At 44.2% G+C, this 21,572-nt stretch overlaps 1 protein-coding gene across 4 annotated transcripts in view; it reads left to right on the top strand.

The window, feature by feature from the left end:
- The first annotated feature begins 14,431 nt into the window (after window positions 1-14,431).
- LOC140188204 (syntaphilin-like) overlaps window positions 14,432-21,572 on the top strand; it is a 53,726-nt gene continuing 46,585 nt past the window's right edge. For 3 of the 4 annotated variants that reach the window (XM_072244266.1, XM_072244282.1, XM_072244248.1), the window contains exon 1: window positions 14,432-14,506. The gene's annotated coding sequence lies outside the window, so the exon portion shown is untranslated. The remainder of the gene's footprint in view (window positions 14,507-21,572) is intronic. The other variant, XM_072244256.1, reaches the window with a different exon arrangement.

The following is a 21,572-nucleotide window of genomic DNA, read 5'->3' as shown; positions in this document are numbered from 1 at the left end:
TGTCCAAACAAAATCCAACAAACTAGCGCATCCTGTCTCAGCAGGCCTTTGTCCTGCAAGCAGGGTCAAAGGTCGCGCAACCAATCCAACCTTTTCCAGCACTTTATCCAAAAGTCCAGGAACAGCACTTTTGCCATTATTTTCAACAACATTGACCTCACCAGGTTCCATTTCATGACCAACTTTTAAAACATGGTCTACTACAAATAACTGAGAATCCTCACATTCCACTGGTACCAAGGTTAACCCCTTATTCACTGAACCAAGTCCATCTGACATAAAAGGACTGCATTCCTTTCCAACCAAGTCAGACACCTCTGACTTTAACTGAGTTTCAACACAAGGTTCAGTACCCTGTGAACTCACAAGTACTTCACCAACCTGAACACATTCAATCTGGACAGCTGCCTCTTCTGGGTTGTCCCAGTTTCAAATTCAAGGTCATCTTGAACCTCCCAGCTATTCTCTGAGGCCAACTCTCATCTGGAGTTAACTCAACCTCGTGTGTTAAAACTTCTTCGTCTGCTTTCTCAACATACCCCTTCAGGGTAGGGGCATCCTCTGACACTGGGTATGCCCTTACCTCATCACGAACACAACTTTTAAATTCATCACACAAAACTAGCCCCTCCGAGCTGTAAAAGTCATCAGGGTCTGACACTAAACCTCTTTGCTGCAACCTCTCCCTTTTAAACTGCCTCTGCCTTTCTGCCACGTGATCTTCACGTTGCCATTTCTCCCTCTCGAGCTGTCTGTCTTTCTGCCTCTTGTCTCCGTTTTGCTGCCTCTGCTCTCTGTTTTGCTGCTTCTTAAGCCTCTCTCTCCAGCTGTTTTAATTTCAATTCATGCTCCCTCTTCAATATTTCCAACAGAAGCTGAAGCTCCTCCTCAGCAGATTCACCTTCCTTGAACACCTCTAACGCCTCCTCATCAAATGTTCCCTTATCTATATAATATTCAACTATTTTTCTTTGAATTTCTACCTTACTCACACCCTTCTTTACCTCAATTCTAAATTCTTTAGCAATGTCCCGCAACTCATACTTTTTAGCAAACTTCAAAGTCCGCAGGTCTGGTGATTTCAGAAAGTCTCTAACGCCCATTTCTGCTGTTTTTCCACACAACCAAATCAACAGTCCAAATCAAAAGGGATTTTCCCCAAATCAATTCAAACCAGCCTCCCGACCAATTTGTTCATATCCCGGACGAGCCCCCAAATTATGTCATGGACCCCGTGACGGGGATAAAGAACCAGCAGAGATGGAAAACACTTTGGAGTCTCGTATTGCTATAAACTACTAATATTTATTAGTAACTATGCAATACAGTAATAGAAATGTAAATAAATCAAACAGGTTAGCAATGATTATATACAAAAGTTAGTGTGGAATATATATATATGTATGAAAATAACCAAGCTTTTTTAAGTCTAGGAGTAAAAAGATACAGTCTTACGATGTTGAGTAAAGTTCAGTTCAGTTCCGTTCGTGGTATTTAGTTGAGTAATGATGGAGAGAGAGAGAGAGTGAGTTGAGTCTTCAGGTGAGCTGATGCCGTCGATCTTCTCGTTGTCCTCTGAAATCATTTACAAGTCTCCGACTGTGACTTTAACCAGCGGGACCGGTCTTCTGTGCTGGAGCTATCACCCAGGCGAGGGTGGACACATCGACAACTCCCCACCAGTCAACTCCTTCTTCACTGATGGAATAGCAATTTGGATTGATCCGCTTGATCGATCCTCCAAAACCCACTTTCTCTGTGGGTAAAACAATGCTCATTCAGTGTCCAGATCATGTGTCCTGAGGTCTGTATCATCTGACTTCCCATTTATTTCATCAGGCTGAGCATCACCTGTCATTCAAAGAGTCCCTCCTTCCTTTGTCTGTAAAGGAATGCAAGCAGGCAACCTGTCCTTAAAGAAATATCAACAGTCTGCCTTTGGTCACCATAGCAACCTTCGAGCTGCTCGGTGCTGTCTCTAACTCCAAACTCAGTAGAAATCCAAAGTTACTTCCAATGCCTTAAAGTGACAGTCCAACCATTGATCTTCGTCTCTCTCTCTCTCTCTTTTCAAAAGCAACATATCGGTGGTAAATAACTCTCTCTCTCTCTCCTTTCCAAACAAACCATCAATGATGAATATCTCTCTCTGTCTCTCTTCAAACAGTTAATAGGGGCACTCCTGGATCCCCTCACAAGTGAAATGAATTACTTGCATCAAATCAACTCAGCAATGATTGTTCCATGCAGCCCACAAGCGTCACCACGCTGCTGATGCCGACATTCATTAGGTGAATAGGATTAAATTTATAAACATCTCTCGAACCTGCAGAAAAACATCCCTGGATTGTCTTACTCCTTTACATCTAGCAGCTCGGGCATCATAAGCAAGTAAAGCTTAGCTTAAGACATAGGATCAGAATTAGGCCATTCAGCTTATTCTCCTGCCTCTGTCCCCCATAACCTTTGATGCGGTGACTAATCAAAAACCTCCACTTCAAATATACCCAATGACTTGGCCTCCACGGCCATCTGTGGCAATGATTCTACAGATTCACCACTCTTCTGCTATAGAAATTCTTCCTCATCTCTGTTTTAAAGGGGCATCCTTGTACTCTGAGGTTGTGCCTTCTGGTTCTGGACTCCCCCACTACAGGAAACATCCCTTTCATGTCCACTTCTTGAAGGCAGACTCTGAGCCATACAAAGGATGACTACATTCTTCAGCAGCATGAAAGTGTAATCTATGTTCAGAATCAGAATCACTTTATTGTACATACGTGGTTGTGGTTCAGTGCCAAGCATAAAATACAGGACAATTCCATAACAGATAACACAATAGCAACCAACAATTTACAATAGTGCAAACAGCCATGAGCTATCAACAATTAGCAGAATGGTCACATACACAATTGTCAATAATGAAGCTTAAATGTGAACATATGAACAGATTAAATAATTATCAACAGAACAAGGGGAGCAGGGAAGACCAATTAATGGAAGTTGTTCAGGGACAACTGGGGTATTACACCTGAGTGAGTTTTGTTGAGAAGCTGGATGGTTACAGGAAAGAAGCTTTGGAGATGGCATGTAGTTCTGGTGGTGATGAACTTGTGGCATCTCCCTGACTATAAACCTTTACAAATTACATTTTAAGCAGAAATGATGAGGTAAAACACAAGTTGTGATTTTCACTGAGTAGCAGAGTACAGGTAGATGTAAGGGTTCAAATAGTCTTATGCTTTTCTTAATGTTGTTACATAGAACAGTCAATGCAATTGCAATTTATTGCATGATTTTGAATTATTGTCAATCCCTATCAATTATCTGCTGAAGATCATTGCCCTGAAATAGTAATTGCTTCTTTCTCCATAGATGTTTCATGACTTGCTGAGTGTTTCCTACCTTTCTGTTGTTTCTTATAAAGAATAGCAATAGAGCTGCTTCTTCCACTAACTATGCCTCCATCTGTTGGCACTCCTATAAGGGTATGCCTTCCCAATGTTATCATATTCTTTCCTAAGTACATTAGTAATAACATCTAAACACCTCTTATTTGGTTGGCTCAAAACTGATTACAAATCCTCATCCATGATATTGACTCTGAAATTGCATAACCAATTGTAAGAAAAATTGCTATGTTCTGTGGGAGAACTTTCATTCCAAGGCCCAGGAACATGGAACATCACAGCACAATACAGGCCCTTCAGCCCACAATGTCTTAATCTACTTTTAATCTACTCTAAGATCAACCTAACTCTTCCCTCCAACATAGGCCTCCATTTTTCTATCATCTATGTGCCCACCTAAGAGTTTCTTAAGGAACGTGATTCACTATCATCATTATGTGCCATGTTATATGATGTAGGAGATCATAGTTTATAACCATGATCGTGCTTGGCAAATTTTTCTACATAAGCAGTTGCCATTGGCTTCTCCTGGGCAGTGTCTTTACAAGACAGGTGATCCCAGCCATTATCAATACTCTTCAGAGATTGTCTACCTGGCGTCAGTGGCTGCATAACTAGGACTTGTGATCTGCACCAGCTGCTCATACGACCATCCACCACCTGCTCCCATGGCTTCATGTGACCCTGATCAGGGGGCTAAACAGGTGCTACAGCTTGTCCAAGGGTGACCTGCAGGGTAACAGAGGGAAGGAGTGTTTTACACCTCCTTTGGTAGAGACGTATCTCCACCCCATCATACTAAAGAGCCTTGAATTCCTGAACAAATTTCTATCCCTTCCTTACTATTGCTGAGTTGTAAATGAAGAAGTGTATTGTTAATTCAACCTCTTGAGCATGTTTAACATTACATAAGATCATGGCTGATAATATATTCTAACTCCATTAACCTACCTTGGCTCAATGCCCCTTAATGTGCTGCTTAGCAGACCTATTAATGTCATTTAAAATGGTTGATCATAAGTAGTATTTTAAATGGTACAGTATGTGCTCACTTTTTGATGGAAGAGAGTTTACTCATCTGCCTCTAGTGAGCAAAAAATGTTTTCTAACTTATTCTGAATCACCTCCCCTGTGATCCGTTATCATGGCCACGGTAGCATAGCAGTTAGCGTGGTGATATACAGCTCAGGGCATCGGGGTTTGGACTTCAGTTCCAGCATTCTCTGTAAGAAGCTTGTATATTCTCCCTGTGATTGTATGGGTTTCCTCCGGATGCTCCAGTTTCCTCCCACCATCCAAAGATATACCGATTAGTGGATTAATTTGTCATTGTAAATTGTCCAGTGATTAGACTGATGTTAAATAGGTGGGTAGCTCGGCGACGTGGCTCAATGGGCCAGAAGGACCTGTCCTCGTATCTCTAAATAGAGTAACATAAAATAAAATTTTTCACGTTTTGTTCTCAATATGAACCCTTTTTGGCCACATTATTGAATATTGTTTAATGTCATTTCCTGTACACAAGTGTAAAGGAAAATGAAGTGATTGTTACTCCAGATCTGATGCAGCATAAAAAAACACAGTAAGATAAAGAATACAATAAGAAAAATAATAGAATAAGATAACAATATTAAGTTCAAGTTTACTATCATTCAACCACACACATACATATATCTAAAACAAAACAACCTTCCTCAAGAACCAAGGTACAAGAACCCAGTACATATGTTCCATAGAGAACATAAATGATATTAACAGATAAAAATATGTCTCTAATGACATACACTGCATATATAACATATAGTTAAATATACACTGGTATCCTGTTAGTGGCACTGTTAGAAATAATGTATAGTGGGTGGTATCAGGGTGTTCACAAGTCTCACAGTTTGGGGGAAGACGCTGTTATCCAGCTGAACAGTCCTTGTTCTTATACTGCAACATTATGGGGATTTAATAACCTTTGTAAATGCAGCAACATTAAACTTCAATAAAAAACGAGTAGGTGTTAATTTTTGACTTCACAGGTGTACTGTTAACTGTTGTGGTGTGTGCTGGCAACGACTATACCTAGGTGTGGAGGAGCAACAGACACCCGAGTAAAGGCAGAAACAAGAGTTTATATTTGAATTTCAGCAGAATATCAGTATTTCGACCGAGCAACACCGTGAGACAAACCATTCTCAGAACAAGGATCCCACGATAGGTTCTAATTGCTTTAAATAATCATAGACTGAAAAAAACCTGTACCAGTCAAAATAAACTTGACAAGGTTAAACAGAAAGCACAAAGGCATAACGATTCTAGTTAAGATAACAATCAGTAAATACAAGTGCTTGAGAAACCTCGAAGCCCAATGGTCTATGGCAAGCTGCACAGGCCTAAAGAGCTCATGACAGTTTGCACTTACTCAAAATCGCCAAATTGGAGTACTACAGACACAGTAGAATTGCAAGTCTGGCAAACAGCTTTAAAAACCCCATCTCCATAAAAGAGGGGTACTATCTAGCAGAGCGGTCATTATGGGAGTGGTCTGAGTCAGAGTGGTAAGGCTTTGGTTCAATGGCTTTGGCAAGAACAGGTGGAGGCAAGGTAAGTAGGTAAGTTCATTCCTTATTTCTTATTTCTCTTCTCTTTATTAACTCTTGAGAAATGTCTATAGGGCCAGTGTTCCGTTCTGGGTGTCAGATGTGGGATTTCCAGGAGACTACCAGCCTCCCTGATGGCCACATCTGCACCAGGTGCATTGAGATGCAGCTCCTTAGATTCAGTGTAGAGAATTGGAGCTGCAGCTCGATGACATTCAGCTTGTTAGGGAAAGTGAAGAGGTGATAGACAGGAACTACAGGGAGGTAGTCACCCGAAGGCTACAGCAGACAGATAAATGGGTGACTGTTTGGAGAGGGAAGGGAGAATGTCAGATAGCAGCGATCATCCCTGTGGCCATCTCCTCCAACTCCATTTTGAGTACTATGGGCGGGGGGGGGGGGGGGAGACAACCTACCTGGGGGAAGCAACAGCAGCCCTGCCTCTGCCACTGAGTCAGACCCTGTAGCTCAAAGGTAGGGAACGGAAGAGGATGGCGGCAATAATAGGGACTCTATATTTAAGGGAACACATAAGAGATCCTGTGGATGTGAAAAAGAAACATGGTGGTTTGCCTCCCAGGTGCCAGGGTCTGTGATGTTTCTGAGTGCATCCACAATATCCTGAAAAGAGAGGGTGAGCAGCCAGAAGTCATGGTACATATTGGTACCAACGACATAGGTAAACAAAAAGGAAGGAGGTCCTGAAAACAGAATACAGGACATTAGGAAGGAAGTTGAGAAGCAGGACCTCAAAGGTAGTAATCTCGAGATCGCTGCCTGTGCCACATGACAGTGAGGAGAGGAATAGAATGAGGTGGCAGATAAATGCGTGGCTGAAGAATTGGAGCAGGGGGCAGGGATTCAGATTTCTGGATAATTTGAACCTCTTCTGGGGCAGGTAGGACCTGTACAAAAGGAGCAGTTTGCACTTGAATCCGAGGGGGACCAATATTCTTGTGGGCAGGTTTATTAGAGCTCTTTGGAGTGGTTTAAACCAATATGGCAGGGGATGGAACCAGTATGACAACAGAGGATAAGCCAGCAGGTTTACAAGTACAAACCCCATTTCCAGAAAAGTTGGGATTTTTCCAAAATGCAATAAAAACAAAAATCTGTGATATGTTAATTAATGTGAACCTTTATTTAACTAACAAAAGTACAGAGAAAAGATTTTCAATAGTTTTACTGACCAACTTAATTGTATTTTGTAAACATACACAAATTTAGAATTTGATGGCTGCAACACACTCAACAAAATTTGGGACAGAGGCATGTTTACCATTGTGTTACATCACCTTTCCTTTTAATAACACTTTTTAATCGTTTTGGAACTGAGGATACTAATTGTAGTAGATTTGCAATTGGAAAATTTATCCATTCTTGCTTGATATAAGACTTCAGCTGCTCAACAGTCCGTGGTCTCCGTTGTCTGATTCTCCTCTTCATGATGCGCCATACATTTTCAATAGGAGATAGATCTGCACTGGCAGCAGGCCAGTCAAGCACATGCACTCTGTGTCTACAAAGCCACGCTGTTGTAGCCCGTGCAGAATGTGGTCTGGCATTGTCCTGCTGAAATAAGCATGGACGTCCCGGGAAGAGACGTCGCCTTGATGGCAACATATGTCTCTCTAAAATCCTAATATACGCCTCAGAGTCAATGGTACCTTCACATACATGCAACTCACCCATGCCGTGGGCACTGATGCACCCCCATACCATCACAGATGCTGGCTTTTGCACCTTTCGCTGATAACATAGTCATAGTCAGAGTCATAGTCATAGTCATACTTTATTGATCCTGGGGGAAATTGGTTTTCGTTACAGTTGCACCATAAATAATTAAATAGTAATAAAACCATAAATAGTTAAATAATAATATGTAAATTATGCCAGGAAATAAGTCCAGGACCAGCCTATTGGCTCAGGCTGTCTGACCCTCCAAGGGAAGAGTTGTAAAGTTTGATGGCCACAGGTAGGAATTGCATCTCGGTGGAATGAGTCTCTGGCTGAATGTACTCCTGTGCCCAACCAGTACATTATGTAGTGGATGGGAGACATTGACCAAGATGGCATGCAACTTGGACAGCATCCTCTTTTCAGACACCACTGTCAGAGAGTCCAGTTCCATCCCCACAACATCACTGGCCTTACGAATGAGTTTGTTGATTCTGTTGGTGTCTGCTACCCTCAGCCTGCTGGCCCAACACACAACAGCAAACATGATCACACTGGCCACCACAGACTCGTAGAACATCCTCAGCATCGTCTGGCAGATGTTAAAGGACCTCAGTCTCCTCAGGAAATAGAGACGGCTCTGACTCTTCTTGTAGACAGCTTCACTGTTCTTTGACCAGTCCAGTTTATTGTCAATTCGTATCCCCAGGAATCCTCCACCATGTCCACACTGACCCCCTGGATGGAAACAGGGGTCACCGGTACCTTAGCTCTCCTCAGGTCTACCACCAGCTCCTTAGTCTTTTTCACATTAAGCTGCAGATAATTCTGCTCACACCACGTGACAAAGTTTCCTACCGTAGCCCTCTACTCAGCCTCATCTCCCTTGCTGATGCATCCAACTATGGCAGAGTCATCAGAAAACTTCTGAAGATGACAAGACTCTGTGCAGTAGTTGAAGTCCGAGGTGTAAATGGTGAAGAGAAAGGGAGACAAGACAGTCCCCTGTGGGGCCCCAGTGCTGCTGATCACTCTGTCGGACACACAGTGTTGCAAGCACGCGTACTGTGGTCTGCTAGTCAGGTAATCAAGAATCCATGACACCAGGAAAGCATCCACCTGCATCGCTTTCAGCTTCTCCCCCAGCAGAGCAGGGCGGATGTCAAAAAACATGACCCTCACAGTGCTCGCTGTCTTGTCCAGGTGGGCGTAGACACGGTTAGGCAGGTAGGCGATGGCATCCTCAACTCCTAGTCGGGGCTGGTCGGCGAACTGGAGGGGATCTAAGTGTGGCCTGACCATAGGCCGGAGCAGCTCCAGAACAAGTCTCTCCAGGGTCTTCATGATGTAGGAGGTCAATGCCACTGGGTCTGTAGTCATTGAGGCCGATGGGGCGCGGCATTTTCAGCACAGGGACGAGGCAGGACGTCCTCCACAGCACAGGAACCCCGGCAAACAACAATCTGGATGGTCGTTTTCATCTTTGGCACGGAGAACTTGACGCCCATTTTTTCCGAAAACTAGCTAAAATGTGGACTCACCTGACCACAGCACACGGTTCACAGTCTTTCGGTCCATCTGAGATGAGCTCGGGCCCAGAGAACTCGCCGGTGTTTCTGCATAGAGTTGATGTATGGCTTCCTCCTTGCGTAATACAGTTTCAAGTTGTATTTCTGGATGCAGCGACGGACTGTGTTGAGTGACAATGGTTTTCCGAAGTACTCCCGAGCCCAGGTGGCTATAATTGTCACAGTAGCATGACGGTTTCTTAGGCAGTGCCGCCTGAGGGCTCGAAGATCACGCGCATTCAACAGTGGTTTCCGACCTTGCCCTTTACGCACTGAGATGTCTCTGAATTCTCTGAATCTTTTCACAATATTATGTACTGGAGATGTTGAAAGACCTAAATTCTCTGCAATCTTGTGTTGAGAAATGTTCCTTTTGAACTGACTAACAATTCTCTCATGAATTTTGGCACATTGGGGTGAGCCACGACCCATCCTTGCTTGCAAAGACTGAGCCTTTGTTGGATGCTACTTTTATACCCAGTCATGATACCTCACCTGCTACCAATTAGCCTGCTTAATGTGGAGTTTTCCAAACCGGTGTTACTTGAATATTCTGTGCACTTTCCAATCTTATTTTAACTCTGTCCCAACTTTTGTTGAGTGTGTTGCAGCCATCAAATTCTAAATTTGTGTATATTTACAAAATACAATTAAGTTGGTCAGTAGAACTATTGAAAATCTTTTCTTTGTACTTTTGTCAGTTAAATAAAGGTTCATGTGAATTAACATATCACAGATTTTTGTTTTTATTGCATTTTGGAAAATGTCCCAACTTTTCTGGAAATGGGGTATGTAGATGATGGGTGTAACATGAATGTGAAAAAGGTCAAGCCAATGATTGGGTACAAATGCAGACAGAGCAAAGAGTTCAGTTGTACCATGGAGGCAAAATTCATAAGGGTGAAGAATGCAGGACTGAAGTTGGTGTATTTAAATGTGCATAGCGTTCAGAATATTGTAGACGAAGTTGTGGCGCAATTAGAGATTGGTCGGTGTGACATTGTGGGCTTCACTGAGTCATGGCTGAAAGAAGTTCATAGCTGGGAGCTTAACATCAAAGGATATATTTTGTATTGAAAGGACAGGCAGGAAGGCACGGTGGTGGTGAGGCTCTGTTGGTAAGAGATGGAATTACGTCTTTAGAAAGAGGTGACATAGGATCAGAGAATGTTGAATCTTTGTGGATGGAGTTAAGAAACAGCAAAGATAAAAAAAAATCTTATGGGAATCATATATAGGCCACCAAATAGTAGCCAAGATGTGGGGTTAAGATTGCAAAGAAAAGGTATGTAATAAGGGCAATGTCACAATTGTAATAGGTGTTGTGCAATAACCAAGATTTTATAAGGGAACTTAATGTAAAGGGACCCTTAGGAGGCAGTGATCATAGTATGACTGAATTCATATTGCAGTTTGAGTGGGAGAAGCATAAGTCACATGTATCAGTATCACAATGGAATAAAAGGAATTACAGAGGCATGAGAGAGGAGCTTACCCAGTGGATTGGAAGAGCATACTGGCGGGGGTGATGGCAGAGTGGATGTGGCTGAAGTTTCTGGGAATAGTTCACAAGGCAGAGGATAGATATGTTCCACAGAGGAAGAAGTTCTCAAATGGTGGGGGTAGGTAACCGTGGCTGACAAAGGAAGTTAAGGACTGTAAAAAGCCAAGGAAAAGGCATATAAGGTAGCAAACGTGAGTGAGAAGTTGGATGATTGGGGAAGCTTTTAAAATCCAACAAAGGGACAACTAAAAAAGCTATAAGAAGGGAAAAGAAGAAGTATGAGGGCAAACTAGCCAATAATATAAAGCAGAATACCAAAAATTTTTCAGTTATATAAAGAGTAAAAAGGAGGTGAGAGTTGATATTGGACCACTGGAAAATGATTGTGGTGAGGTAGTAATGTGGGGAAAAAGAAATGGCAGATGAACTTAATGGGTACTTTGCATCAGTCTTCACTGCAGAAGACACTAGCTGTATGCCAGAGGTCCGTGAGTATCAGGAAGCAGGAGTGAGTGCCTTTACTATTAAAAAGGAAAAAGTGCTAGACAAACTGAAAGGTCTTAAGGTGGATAAGTCACTTGGACCAGATGGACTACATCCCAGTGTCCTGAGGGAGGTTGCTGAATAAATAGTGGACGCATTGGTGATGATTTTTCTGGCATGATCCCGGAGGACTGGAGGATTGCAAATGTCACTCCACTCTTTAAGAAGGGATGAAAGCAAAAGAAAGGAAATTATAGGCCATTTAGTCTAACCTCAGTGTCTGGGAAAGTGTGGGAGCCTGTTATTAAGGATGGGGTTTCCAGATACTGGGGGACTAATGATAAAATAAGTCAAAGTCAGCATGGTTTCTGTGAAGGGAAATCTTGCCTGACAAATCTGTTGAGTTCTTCAAGGAAGTAACAAGCAGATTGACAAAGGAGAGGCAGTGGATGTCATTTACTTGGATTTTAAGAAGGCATTTGATAAGATGCCACACAAGAGGCTGCTTAACAAGATAAAATCCTGTGGCATAACAGGAAAGATACTGGCATGGATAGAGGAATGGCTCACAGGCAGGAGGCAGCGAGTGGAAATAAAAGGGGCCTTTTCTGGTTGGCTGCCAGTGATTAGTGGTGTTCCTCAGGGGTCAGTATTAGGATCGTTACTTTTCACATTATCAACGATTTGTATAATGGAATTGATGGCTTTGTGGCAAGTTTGCGGATGATACGAAGATAAGTGTAGGGATCGGTAGTGCTGAGGAAACAATGTGATTGCAGCAGGACTCAGACAAATTGGAAGAATGGGCAGAAAAGTGGCAGATAGCCAGTGCTGGGAAATAGATGATAATGCGTTTTGATAAAAGGAACAATAGTGCGGACTATTATCTAAATGGGGAGAAGGTTCAAACATCAGAGGTGCAGAGAAACTTGGGAGTCCTCGTGCAAGACTCCCAGAAGGTTGATTTACGGGTCGAGTCTGTGGTAAAGAAGGCAAATGCAATGTTGGCATTTATTTCAAGGGAATAGAACATAAAAGCAAGGAGATAATGCTGAGGCTTTGTAAGACACTCGTCAGGCCACACTTTTTTAAAGATTAGATTATGAGGACAATTAGAGTTTTGCCAACAGTTTGGGGCCCCTTATTTCAGAAAGGATGTGTTGTCGTTGGAGAGAGTCCAGAGGATGTTTATGAGGATGATTCCGGGAATGAAAGGGTTAACATATGAGGAGCTTTTGGCAGCTTTGGGCCTGTATTAACTGGAGTTTAGAAGAATGCGGGGGGATCTCATTGAAACCTATCAAATGTTGAAAGGACTAGATCGGGTGGATGTGGAGAGGATGTTTCCTATGATAGGGGTATCCAGAACTAGAGAGCAGAACCTCAAAATTGAGGGGCAACCTTTTAGAATGGAGGTAAGGAGGAATTTTGTAGCCAGAGAGTAGTGAATTTGTGGAATGCTCTGCCACAGACTGGTGGAGGCCAAGCCCACGGATATATTTAAAGCAGAAGTTGATAGTTTCCTGATTGGTCAGGGCATCAAAGGATATGGTAAGAAGGCAGTGTGTGGGGTTGTGTGGGATCAGGGATCAGCCATGATAAATGAATGGTCTAATTTTGCTCTTACATCTTATTATCTGATACAAGTCACTACCAACTACAATTACTAAACAACTATCCAGGTTCAGCGTCCAAGATCCAATTTATCCCCTGCAATGCCCAAAGTTCACCTGTGGAAATCTTATGCTTTTTTTTCAGGGTTATCCAGACACAAACATATCCCAGAAGATTGACAGGCTGTCAGCTCAGGCAGAGTATTCATCTACTCACCTCCAGTTAGGCCAGGCGCTGGAGTAAAGCTAGCAGGGACATGTCTCCCTCGCTTACAGATTGCAACAAGAAGGTGAGGAGACGCCTCTTCAAATATGTAAATAGTGGCTGCACCTTTGCATCTTATTGGCTACCTGCACTGTATTCTCTTCATCACTGTAATACGTTATTCTGCATTGTTATTGTTTCAGTGTCTTAATGCACTGGATATTAATGCAGCAGGGATGTGATGCTGAGGCTTTATAAGGCATTGGTGAGGCCTCACCTTGAGTATTGTGAACAGTTTTGGGCTCCTTATCTTGGAAAAGATGTGCTAGCATTGGAGGGGGTCCAGATGAGGATAAACCCATCCTACCCCTCATTCCCCAAACCCCCCTCCTCCTCATTACCCGTCCCCCATCCTCCCCAACCCTCATCCTCCCCCTCCCCCTCACCCGCTTCCTTATCCCCTTCATCCCCCCTCCCCCTCATCCTCCCCCTCACCCTCTTCCTCATCCTCCCCTCCTCACCCTCCCCTCCTCCTCACCCTCTTCCTCATCCTCCCCTCCCCTTCTCCTCATCCTTTTCTCCCCCTCACCCTTCTCATCCTCCCCTCCCCCTTACCCTTCTCCTTATCCTCCCCTCATTCCCCCTCCCCATCCTCCTCCTCACCCTTCTCATCCTCTTCCTCAACCCTTTCCCTCTCACCCTTCTCCTCATCCTCCCCCTCATCCCCCATTCTCTCATTCCCTTCCCTCTGCCCCTTTATATCACCCTGCCCCTCATTCTCCCCTCCCCATCCCCCTCCTCATCTTCATCCCCCACAACCCTCACACCCTCTACCCCATCCCTCTCTGCTCATACGCCCTTTCCCTATACCTCTCAACCCCTCTCCCCACTCCGCCTCAACCATCCTCCCTTTCCCATACCACCATTCTCCTTATCCTCCTTTCCCCCTCCCCCTCACCCCTTCAGCCCCTCTAACCACCCTCATCCCCCACTAACCTCCCCTCATCTCCACTATCCCCTCTTCCCCATCCCCAACCTCAATCCTCCCCTAATTCCCCCGAACCCCTCCATCACCCCTACCCCATCACCACTATATCCCCCCTATATTCCCTCATCCCCTTATATTCCCGCATCCCCCACCCCCTCATGCCCCCTATATTCCCTCATCCCCGTTCCCCCCACCCCATCCCCAATCACCCCTCATCCCCTATCCCTCCATACCCCTTCATCCACCTCTCTCCCATCCCCTTATCCTCCATTCCCCCTCATTCCTCCATCCCCCATAATCTCCTTATGCCCCTATCCTCCCACCCCCCCACCCTCCGACAGCACTCCGACGCGGTGGCGCACGCAGGGACGGCGAGACGCAGCTCCTGGGCTCCATGGGTTGGGGGAGGAGGGAGTCGCCCTCCCTCCCTCCCAGAGGTAACCTCGCCAAGCAGGGCTCCGGCATAGTCGGTAAGTGACTTTCTGTACGTTGCATGGGTCATCTATCGCACTGAAAGGAAGGGGTGATGATGACCCATTCGCTCGTTGTCAGGCTAGCTGTAAAATGTAAATTGTGTGGGGCGATGAGCGATGATAGAATCTCACCTGCTAAATAAACATTTAATAAATTTAAATGTTAAACCAACGAGGAGGCTTCGAAGTTGGTTAGGAGAAAGCAGTTTTATTGCGAAGTGAAAACCAGGGTGAGGTGGGGTTGCTGGGTACTGAACGGAGGTTGGTTAGTGGTGAATCCGCTTCCTGTACTGCAGTGTCTCTGCACCACTCCAGACGTGTGTGTATGTGTGTCTGCCTCTGATGCTGAATCCTGCAGCTCGCTTCCACGCTCCTCGTTTTCTGTCGCCGAGGCCCGGCGCACACAGCAACATCCCTGCATCTACCGCCGCTTCTCCGTGTCTCCGTCTCTTTCTTTCTTTCTCTGTTTCTCTCGATCTCTCTCTCTCTGCCCCCCCACCGCGTCCCTCTGAATTTCTCTCTGCTTTTGTACCCCCCTCTCCCTCCCTCCCCTCTCTGTCACTCTCTCACACACACATACTCTATCACTCTGGTTTTCTCTCTGTTTTGGGAGCCTGTATTTGCTTGTCTAGTACTGTTAATTTGGTCTTGAAATGGTTATCTAAATTCTAATACTTCGTCTTGATGTTTCTGAGTTGGCCGATTGTATAAATCCTTTGAGAAAATTTTCCAGTCCTAATCAAAATGCAGCTTGTACGGAAATTAGCTGCTGAACATTTTCAGTGTTGTAATTGTGACTGCACTTGGGAGATGTTTCATTTACTGTGAAGCCCTTTGCTGGGTCCAGAGGTTAGGACGCGCAAGTTTTCATTTGGCACAGTGTCTTTTTCCTCCTCGGAGACCCAAAATTTCACCAACGATCGCCGTGCTATAGGATAAAAAACCCATACCCACCTGATTCAAGATTGACACCTCCCCAAGGGCATAACGTTTTGCTATCGAACCTTTGAGTTGGGTCTCTTTTGGACAGTTGCCAGGCAGTGAGGTACGACAGCAGAATGATGGAGAGTGTTGGAGGGCTGGCCGACTTTATTTATTTAGAGATACGTCGCGAAACAGGCTCTCCCGACCCGGTGAGCTGCACCGCCCAGCAAACCACCTATATTAACACTAGCCTAATCGCAGGATAGCCGGCCGGTGGTGACTTCGAGGCGAGTTCGAATCCGGCAGGCTCCTTGCACCGTTTCCATCCGTGCTGGATTGAGCGTCGAGCTAGCAACTGGGCGTCACAAAAAAAAGCAGATGCAAAGGAAACGGCAAAAATGCCGCCCGATGCGCCAAAAGAAACAACAACCACAGGGCAATTTACAATTAATAATTAACCTACTAACCGATACATCTTTGGGAAACCCATAGCGCTTCACGGGGAGAATGCACAGACCCCTAACAGACAGTACCGGAATTGAACTGCAAACTCCAGAACGCCCCGAGCCGTAATAGTGTTGTGCTAATCTCTACGTTACCGTGGCTCCCGGGAGGCTAATATACGCAAGTTGAGATGTTTTGTTTACCATGTACCTCCGGGGACCAGCACTGGTGGGCTGTGTTGCCTCAGATTCATCCTGAGAATAAAGTTCCCAATGAGAAGACCTCACTGGACAGTTTTGTAGTTAGTCAATCCTGGATTGAAAAGTTCATTAACCAATTTATTCTGTTGAACTCCAAGATAATTCAGTTTTCTGAAAACTGAATCATTTGTTCAAAGTAAATTTATTATCAAACTATGTATACATCATCATATACTACCCTGAGATTAATTTTCTTGCAGCCCTTCAGTTCTACCCTCCAGGTACCTCTGGCTCTTTTAATGTTTCCAAACATTCTTAGGATTGGGAGTCATCTTTTATTGCTGTACACAAAATGATGGAGTTCAGCAGGTCAGGCAGCATTTACAGCATGGAAAGGAATAAAGAGTCAATGTTTTGGGCTGAGGCTCTTCATCAGGACTAGAAAAGAAGAGGGTGAATCCAGAATAAGGCTAGTGCTACAGTGCTACTGATTGGGGTTCAATTCCCCTGCTGTCTGGGAGGAATTGGGTGTTAAGGTAGTGTAGTGTTTAGCACAACACTACTACAGCTTCAGTAATTGGAGTTTGGAGTTCAATTCCAGAGTCCTCTGTAAGGAATCCCTGTACATTCTCCATACGGAATGCGTGGGTTTTCCCTGGATCATCCTGTTTCAACTCACAGTCCAAAGACATACCAGGTGGGTTAATTGGTCATTGAAAATTGTCCTGTTATTAGGTTAAGGTTAAATCAGGATTGTTGGGGGTTGCTGGGCTGTGCTTCCACATTGTATCTCTAAATAGAAATAAAATCTGTAAGGAGCTTATAAATTATTCCCATGATTGTGTGGGTTTTCTCCGAGTGCTCCATTTTGCTCTCACATTGATATTTAATAGTTATTCTCGCATGTTCCCTCTTCCTTTCCAGTCCTGATGGAGGGTCAAGGCCTGAAACATTGACTGTTTATTCATTTCCATAGATGCTGCCTGACCTGCCGAGTTCCTGCAGCATCTTGTGTGTGTTACTCTGGATTTCCAGCATCTGCAGAATCCCTTGTGTTTATCTTTTATTGTTCAATGGAGTCTGATACGTTCAATTAACAATGACTTATTTTTATTATTAATGAAGGCTACTGGATTGCTGGCCTAATTTTAAAAAGATATCATGCTATCTTGCCGTAAATCATTTGATTGATATTTTATAAAGATCTTAATCTTAAAGTTCTTTATCTTATAAAGATAAAGATTAGGTAGAAGAGAGCTTTTGGCACATTGGCTTTCATAAATCAAAGTACTGTGTACAGGAAATGGGATAATGTGTTGAAATTGTATAAGGCATCGGTGAGGTCTAATTTTGGAGTATTGTGCAAAAGTAAGGTTGAAAGAGTACAGAAAAAAATTACAAGGATGTTACTGGGTCTGGAGGACCAGAGTTATAAGGAAAGATTGAATAGGTTAGGACTTTATTCCTTGGAATGTAGAAGATTGAGAGAAGATTTGATAGAGGTATACAAAATTATATTGATAGGGTAAATGCAAGTAGGTTTTTTTCACTGAGATTGGGTGGGACTACAACTAGAGGTCTTGGGTTAAGGGTAAAATGTGAAATGTTTAAGGGGAACTGAGGGGAAACTTCTTCACTCAGAGGGTATGGAGGCCTATGGTCTGGGTGTGGTCGATGAAACAAAGGAGAAGTTTGGGTAAGTACATGAATGGGAGTGTTATAGATGGCTATGGTCTGTGTGCAGGCCGATGGGAGTAGGCCTGGACTAGATGGCTCAAAGCACCTGTTTCTGTGCTGTAGTGTTCTGTGACTCTATGACTTCATTTATCACATGTACTTCAAAACGTAGAACAGTACAGCACAGGAACAGGTCCTTGGACCCACAGTGTTGGAATACAAATTCAACTTTCAGTGAAGTGTGTCTTTTGCATCAACAGCAGATCAAAGATGTTCTGAGACTACCCTGCTAGCATCACCATGCTTCTAGTTCCAACATAGAACACCCACAATTTGTTTACCTTAACTTGTACATCTTTGGAATGTGGGAGGAAACAGGAGCACCCAGAGGAAACCCAGGGACTCGATAGTAAGGGGGTCAGTTAGGCGATTCTGTGGATGCAGTCCAGAGACCCGGATGGTAGTCTGCCTCCCTGGTGCCAGGGTCCGGGATATTTCTGATCGTGTCCAAGATACCCTGAAGTGGGAGGGTGAGGAGCCAGAGGTCGTGGTACATATAGGTACCAATGACATAGGTAGGAAAAGGGATGAGGCCCTGAAAGGAGAATATAGGGAGCTAGGAAGGGAGTTGAGAAAAAGGACCGCAAAGGTAGTAATCTTGGGATTACTGCCTGTGCCACGCGACAGTGAGAGTAGGAATGCGATGAGGTGGAGGATAAATGCGTGGCTGAGGGATTGGAGCAGGGGGCAGGGATTCAAGTTTTTGGATCATTGGGACCTCTTTTGGCGCAGGTGTGACCTGTACAAAAAGGACGGGTTACACTTGAATCCTAGGGGGACCAATATCCTGGCAGGGAGATTAGCGGGGGCTACTGAGGTGACTTTAAACTAGAATGGTTGGGGGGTGGGAATCAAATTAAAGAGGCTAGGCGTGAGGAGGTTAGTTCACAACAGGGAGATGGGAACCAGTGCAGAGAGACAGGGGGGTGTAAAGTGAGGGTAGAAGCAAAAAGTACTAAGGAGAAGAGTAAAAGTGGCAGGCCGACAAATCCAGGGCAAGCATTAAAAAGGGCCACTTTTCAACATAATTGTATAAGGGCTAAGAGAGTTGTAAAAGAGCGCCTGAAGGCTTTGTGTGTCAATGCAAGGAGCATTCGTAATAAGGTGGATGAATTGAAAGTGCAGATTGTTATTAATGATTATGATATAGTTGGGATCACAGAGACATGGCTCCAGGGTGACCAAGGATGGGAGCTCAACGTTCAGGGATATTCAATATTCAGGAGGGATTGACATGAAGGGAGGGGAGGTGGGGTGGCGTTGCTGGTTAAAGAAGAGACTAACGCAATAGAAAGGAAGGACATAAGCCGGGAAGATGTGGAATCGATATGGGTAGAGCTGCATAACACTAAGGGGCAGAAGACGCTGGTGGGAGTTGTGTACAGGCCACCTAGCAGTAGTAGTGAGGTCGGAGATGGTATTAAACAGGAAATTAGAAATGTGTGCAATAAAGGAACAGCAGTTATAATGGGTGACTTCAATCTACATGTAGATTGGGTGAACCAAATTGGTAAAGGTGCTGAGGAAGAGGATTTCTTGGAATGTATGCGGGATGGTTTTTTGAACCAACATGTCGAGGAACCAACTAGAGAGTAGGCTATTCTGGACTGGGTTTTGAGCAATGAGGAAGGGTTAATTAGCAATCTTGTCGTGAGAGGCCCTTTGGGTAAGAGTGACCATAATATGGTGGAATTCTTCATTAAGATGGAGAGTGACATAGTTAATTCAGTAACAAAGGTTCTGAACTTAAAGAGGGGTAACTTTGAAGGTATGAGACGTGAATTAGCTAAGATAGACTGGCAAATGACACTTAAAGGATTGACGGTGGATATGCAATGGCAAGCATTTAAAGGTTGCATGGATGAACTACAACAATTGTTCCTCCCAGTTTGGCAAAAGAATAAATCAAGGAAGGTAGTGCACCCGTGGCTGACAAGAGAAATTAGGGATAGTATCAATTCCAAAGAAGCAGCATACAAATTAGCCAGAGAAAGTGGCTCACCTGAGGACTGGGAGAAATTCAGAGTTGAGCAGAGGAGGACAAAGGGCTTAATTAGGAAGGGGAAAAAAGATTATGAGGGAAAACTGGCAGGGAACATAAAAACTGACTGTAAAAGCTTTTATAGATATGTAAAAAGGAAAAGACTGGTAAAGACAAATGTAGGTCCCCTACAGACAGAAACAGGTGAATTGATTATGGGGAGCAAGGACATGGCAGACCAATTGAATAATTACTTTGGTTCTGTCTTCACTAAGGAGGACATAAATAATCTTCCAGAAATAGTAGGGGACAGAGGGTCCAGTGAGATGGAGGAACTGAGCGAAATACTTGTTAGTAGGGAAGTGGTGTTAGGTAAATTGAAGGGATTGAAGGCAGATAAATCCCCAGGGCCAGATGGTCTGCATCCTAGAGTGCTTAAGGGGGTAGCCCAAGAAATAGTGGATGCATTAGTGATAATTTTTCAAAACTCGTTAGATTCTGGACTAGTTCCTGAGGATTGGAGGGTGGCTAATGTAACCCCACTTTTTAAAAAAGGAGGGAGAGAGAAACCGGGGAATTATAGACCGGTTAGCCTAACGTCGGTGGTGGGGAAACTGCTGGAGTCAGTTATCAAAGATGTGATAACAGCACATGTGGAAAGCGGTGAAATCATCGGACAAAGTCAACATGGATTTGTGAAGGGAAAATCATGTCTGACGAATCTCATTGAATTTTTTGAGGATGTAACTAGTAGAGTGGATAGGGGAGAACCAGTGGATGTGGTATATTTGGATTTTCAAAAGGCTTTTGACAAGGTCCCACACAGGAGATTAGTGTGCAAACTTAAAGCACATGGTATTGGGGGTAAGGTATGATGTGGATGGAGAATTGGTTAGCAGACAGGAAGCAAAGAGTGGGAATAAACGGGACCTTTTCAGAATGGCAGGCGGTGACTAGTGGGGTACCGCAAGGCTCAGTGCTGGGACCCCAGTTGTTTACAATATATATTAATGACTTGGATGAGGGAATTAAATGCAGCATCTCCAAGTTTGCGGATGACACGAAGCTGGGTGGCAGTGTTAGCTGTGAGGAGGATGCTAAGAGGATGCAGAGTGACTTGGATAGGTTGGGTGAGTGGGCAAACTCATGGCAGATGCAATTTAATGTAGATAAATGTGAAGTTATCCACTTTGGTAGCAAAAATAGGAAAACCGATTATTATCTGAATGGTGGCCGATTAGGAAAAGGGGAGGTGCAATGAGACCTGGGTGTCATTATACACCAGTCATTGAAAGTGGGCATGCAGGTACAGCAGGCGGTGAAAAAGGCGAATGGTATGCTGGCATTTATAGCGAGAGGATTTGAGTACAGGAGCAGGGAGGTACTACTGCAGTTGTACAAGGCCTTGGTGAGACCACACCTGGAGTATTGTGTGCAGTTTTGGTCCCCTAATCTGAGGAAAGACATCCTTGCCGTAGAGGGAGTACAAAGAAGGTTCACCAGATTGATTCCTGGGATGGCAGGACTTTCATATGAAGAAAGACTGGATGAACTGGGCTTGTACTCGTTGGAATTTAGAAGATTGAGGGGGGATCTGATTGAAACGTATAAAATCCTAAAGGGATTGGACAGGTTAGATGCAGGAGGATTGTTCCCGATGTTGGGGAAGTCCAGAACAAGGGGTCACAGTTTGAGGATAAAGGGGAAGCCTTTTAGGACCGAGATTAGGAAAAACTTCTTCACTCAGAGAGTGGTGAATCTGTGGGATTCTCTGCCA

The sequence above is a fragment of the Mobula birostris genome, chromosome 2 (genome assembly GCF_030028105.1).
Source record: "Mobula birostris isolate sMobBir1 chromosome 2, sMobBir1.hap1, whole genome shotgun sequence".
Lineage (NCBI taxonomy): Eukaryota > Metazoa > Chordata > Chondrichthyes > Myliobatiformes > Myliobatidae > Mobula > Mobula birostris.
The sequence above is the reverse complement of the archived record's forward strand: the minus strand, read 5'-3'. Positions and strand labels throughout refer to the sequence as shown.